This window comes from Cebus imitator, unplaced genomic scaffold, assembly GCF_001604975.1.
Source record: "Cebus imitator isolate Cc_AM_T3 unplaced genomic scaffold, Cebus_imitator-1.0 Scaffold81, whole genome shotgun sequence".
Lineage (NCBI taxonomy): Eukaryota > Metazoa > Chordata > Mammalia > Primates > Cebidae > Cebus > Cebus imitator.
Window position 1 is genome coordinate 6,683,209 of NW_016107396.1, and position 5,418 is coordinate 6,688,626.

A 5,418-nucleotide genomic window follows, 5' to 3' on the forward strand; every position below is an offset into this window, starting at 1 on the left:
TTATCAAAATATTACTCATCTCAAAATATTACTCACATTTGCAAAGTTCCTTTTGCCATGTAAGATGACATGTCATCATGTTCTGGGAATTAGGACAGTGATATCTCTGGGACTGTGGGATGAAGAGGACATTGTTCTGCCTACCACACTTACCCATTGCAGATAATGTAATGCACTAGAATTATGTGCATTCTGATATAATGCACTGAGAAAAACACATCACTTAGGATAGTTGTCCTGCCAAAAGAAATACTTAAATTGGCGAACTTTCTGAAAGTACTGTCCTCCACTATTCAAAAAGGTCAATGATGTAACAGAAAAAAGGTTAGGGAAACAGTTCCAGATTAAAGGAACGAGACTACAGATACTCGGCAACTAAACGCAAGGTATAATCCCAGAGTGTATCATAGATTGAAAGAAAAGCTATAAACGAGATTATTAGGACAACTAGAAAATTTGATTATTGACCATATAATAAATGACTGGAATTAAATTTCTGGACATGATAATTATATTGATTGCTCTTAGTAGATGTATAACAAAGTGTTTTGTGTGTATGATAAAGTATCATGTGTCTGCAGCTAACCTCAAATTTTTCTGAAAAAGAGAAAGCAAATACAGAAAATATTAATAATTGGTGACTCTAGAACAGAACTGTAAGATAGAAATATAATGCAAGTACATGTATAATTTTACATATCCTAATAGCCACATTTAAAAAGAAAGCAAAAGTAATTTTAATAATATTTTATTTAACCCAATATATCCAATTTTTCTCATTTAAAAATATAAAGTAAAAAGTATTAACGAGATATGTTACATTCCTTTTTTTTAAATACTAAGGCTTAAACATGCAGTGTGTATCCAACATTTACAGAACATCTATTCATACTAGCTACATTTTAGTGCCTAATAGCTACATATTGCTGGAGCTCTAAACTGGACAGCACAGGTCTAGTTGAAGGGTATATGTGTGTTCAGTGTTCTATAGTTGCACCTTTCTGTTGGTTTGATATGTTTCAAAACCAAAAGTTGGAGGAAAATGACCTAGATATTTGTTGCATGTGTATAGATTATTTCTGGGAGATACAGAAGAAGCTAGTAACACTGGTTACCTCTGGTAGAAGGAAGGAATGAATAGGGGGGTGTTTTTCACCATACCCTTTTGTACTTTGTGTAAAATATTCTAACTAAACCTATACAAACTTAAGCTAAAATTATTCTTAAAATAATATCTGCTAATCTTTTTATTCAAAACCAAGCACTCCAATGCTGAGATCTGTCAACCCCTCAATTAAGAGGTAAGAGCTCCACCTACTGAACTTGATTTAAGATTCATTGGGATAGGAAAGAAATGTCCCACCTAAAATACAATAAAGTTCAGAAATTTATTCTGATGATTTTTCTGTCTCATTAGTCTTAATAACCCCTTTAAGTCTTCCTATTCTCATATTATTATATAATTTCAGGTAAAGTTTACGGATGATTTAAACACCTTGTCTGAGTTGTTGGAAAAAAGGAACGAGATTCAAGCACAGGCTCACCTAATTTTGTGGTAATGGATGATGGCTGCAACTCACAGTGGCGCCGGATGTTGTGAGCAAGTTCATTACAAATTTATGTCTTACTTAAGCCTCCTTCCATCTTGCAGCGGAGCGGAGTCTCTTGGGTTAGATTTCTTCAACTAACGGCTGGCACTTTCAAAGTTGAGTTATACCCTATTGCCTTCTGCATCTGTTTTATGAGGGTTTCTGAATTGAGGCTGGGCTGTAAGGTGTCTTGACTCCTTTGGTAATTGCATCATTTCCTGGCGGTGTCTAGCACATAACGCGGAGAAGTGAAGCAATTGCCCAGATAATAACAGTTTGGAAAGTATGAGGATAATAAACACAGCGGGATGGAAGGATTTGCTTGGAGCTCTGGGCAGATGTTCTGATCCTTCACTAGACATGCCACCCACGGCTCTCTCAGCCTCGTTAGCCTGCATTTACCAAGTGAATCAAATAGAACCGCGTCCTATGAGGCAACGTGGCCCTTCATCACCCACACTTGCGGAGCACGCGCTGTGCGCCCTGGACGGCGCCGGGTCGCTCCGGCTCCTCACGGAGAAACGCTCTCTGCCGGTGGCAGTCTGTTTAGTGGGACTTAACATCCGCGCAACAGAGACCGAAGAAAGACGGAGAGGGACAGAAGTTAGATTTGGAAAGAGCGGCCAAAATGGTTAATGAAATAATAAAGCAAATTACAAGGCTTTGGATAGTGGGCGTCCAGACAACACTTGTCTTGGTAAAAAGATTTACGTGTTATGTAAAAGAACGAGAATTTCAGGATGCTCTCTCCAGCATGGCAGTCGGGAGAGGATTAGATTTGGAGGGTACAGGTTTTTCCTTAGGGAGCCATAGCCGTGCTCGGCGGAAATCGCCGAGAAATTGCTTCAATTTCAGGAAATATTTTCAGGGCCGGGAACTCAGAGCAAGAACAAAGTAGGTGTGACCTAGACGCAATACTCTACCCTCTGCTGGTTAGAGGAGTTAAGTGCAAGTTTTTAACACGGCAAGTATATTTAGGAAAGTTGCTGTAGCAAGTTCCCTGGTGGTCTAGTGGTTAGGATTCGGCGCTCTCACCGCCGCGGCCCGGGTTCGATTCCCGGTCAGGGAAGACTTGTTTTCTTTATGATTCTTGTATTCTGCATGCAATTTAGAAATAATGAGTTTTGTGTACTTTTCATTTGCTGGTTGGGGTTTTTTCTTTTTTATTTTTTTTGGTAGTTGGGCTTTTTTTAAAATCGTGAGTTTTATGTACTTTTCATTTGTTGATTGGGATATTTTAACCATTAAAAATTGACCTTTTAAAAATTTTATTTAATTTAAAGCTTAACATGCCATATGTATTTACAGGCAATGTAATACATATAATACAATGTAATACAATCAAACAACATAAAGTTCCGTGATTCTAAAATTGTATATTTCAGTTTTTAAAAATAATTTGGATGTGTTTATAAGCAGTCAGTTAGGCCTTTGTTTAACCTTGATTTTGTTTGACTAATAAAAGAGGAAAATAGTTTTATGAGAAATAATACTTATTTTGTATCATGCTTAGAGTTAATTTTTAGTTTTTCTGTACATTCAGATTATGTACTTGGTAGATTATTTGCCTGTATTGGAGCCTGTTCCTACTCTCATTTTTATAAGTGTGAGATCTTTTCTGAGATGTATGATTGGCTAATTATTAGGTCGCTAGTTTACTGTGTTTTAATAACCTATTTAGTTAATTTTTTTGTTAAGTTTCAAATTTTCTCTAAGACATTCACACAAATATGGTAAATCTTACATCCAGAGTCTAAATTTCCAGTATATAAATCATATAGTCCCCTCAAAAATGCACTACTTTTCATTAGGAATTCCCACATTCAGGGTAAAGTAGAATTCTGGGAGTTCCTCAAAGGAAAATATGGAAATGTTGGAGTCAAAGAAAAGAAAAATGGTGTTATATAGACATTAACTTTTTTCAGTCCTGAAAGTTCTAAACCATCGTAACCTTTACCATTTTTTGAACTGTTGGATTCTTTTTGCCTTTTTTTTAAAAAAAAAAAAAAAACAGAAATTTCATCATAGCATAGAAAAAGATTTAAAGCTTGATTGCAACTAAATTGGGTTTGTTTTGCTTTCCTTTTAGTTGTGGTGAGACTGATTGGGAAGAGAATGCTGACTCCTTAATGCTCCAGGAAGTCCACTGTGATTAGTGACATGGGGTTAAGGAAAGATGTGATTCTTGGTGCTTAAGAAGCTTTCACTTCATTGGAGAATTATGATAAAAATATGTTATTATTATTAACAAAAATAATTGGCACCATTCATTGATTATTAGCTATGTATCAGGAACTTCAAATAATCACAATATATGGTAAAAGAAGGGAGAAGGAAGTGACTGCTAGAATCAAAAAAGAACTTTAAAACTGTTTTTCAAGCTGGACCTAAAGGCTAGGAATATCTGAAATGCCTGAGAAAAGGAGAATGGACATTTCTTCTAAGGTATCCACAGTCTGGTATAGGCAATGAAGATGACTAAATACGTCAGACTGGCTACAGTAGGGAACCTGTGCTGGGGAACAGTAGAGGTAAGGGCAGATAGGTGGCTGCAGTCAGATTCAAGAAATTACAAAGAAAACCCAAGAGGATGCAATGTCTGATGGGATGTAAAGGGTTAAGAATAGGGAGGAATCAGTTATGAATCCATTATTTGTTCTCTGTGGCTAGTACAGTTGGGGCGACATTAAAAGTAATAGGGAGGTTGAGATGGAGAAACTGATGAAGAAGAAAAGGTAAGTTCAGTTTGAGTCCCACAGAGGCAGCACAGCTAAGTGGCGGGTGGAAATACCGAACGGGAATTTTGGTGATAATTAGGGTTGAAGGTAGAGATTTTGGAGCCATTAACTTAAAAATTTGAGAAGATTTGGGGTCTCCCCAAATAAAAAAATCTATAGAAAGAATAGAAGACCAAGGAGAAAACCCAGGAGAGTATATAGTAAAGGAGAATGGGAAAAGGTAGAAAATAGTGAAAAAGTAGAGAGGTGATAAAAGGATAAGAGAGCTTCAAGAAGGAAGTAGCAGTGAAGAAAATAGTACACTGTAAAGAGATCAAGGAGAAAACAGAGGAGATTAAGCACAGTCAGATGGTAAGACAGTGACTGCTGGGTACAGAACAGACTGCTGGAGCCCATACCACTGTAAGGAAGTCTGTCCAGTAGGTCATTGCCAGAAACACGATTCAAGGTGCTGAGGGACTAAGGTGAGAAAGAGACAACAACCTTATCTATGACCCCGGTGCTGCAGAAGAGCAAATATTGAGAAGAAAAAGAGATCTTACGAAAGCAAAGAAATACTGTTATTCCAGAGCCAGAGACTGTGAATTAACCCTGACTGTGCCAGTATCAGCTGCATTATCTGTATTAAGTGACCCAGCTCTCTGAGCCTCTGTCTGGATCCTAAAGTTTACAAGAGAGATACTAATTTGCATGCATCCATGCATAATTCACAGAGTTATTGTCATTCATTCATCAATTTAGCAAACACGTAATTCTTACTCCATGCCTGTCATCTTTGTATGCACAGGTATAGAAAAGTGAACAAGACTGTTTCTATTACAGTTTAATAGGAATCAAAGGAGAAAATCATTAAGGTTTTGATCATGGCTTATTAATTTGGAAAGGGATGATGTTTGAGACGGGGGACAACAGAGGAAGCTATGTTGCTTTTAGATTTGGACTGAAGAGAGATCACCAAGCAAAGCTGTCCCATACATAGGTTGATATTTTTGACTGGTGATGATAGATTTGAAGGAGATCCAGCTCTGCAGTGAGTACTGAAGTTTCAATGGCAGAAATGCTTGCTAACAGATTGGTGCAGCAGCAAAAAA

The 5,418-nt window shown here is 37.2% G+C and overlaps 1 non-coding gene across 1 annotated transcript; it reads left to right on the top strand.

The window, feature by feature from the left end:
• Positions 1–2,586: 2,586 nt before the first annotated feature.
• On the top strand, positions 2,587–2,658 carry TRNAE-CUC. The gene has a single exon. It is a non-coding gene; the product is annotated as a tRNA-Glu (tRNA).
• The last annotated feature ends 2,760 nt before the right edge of the window (positions 2,659–5,418 follow it).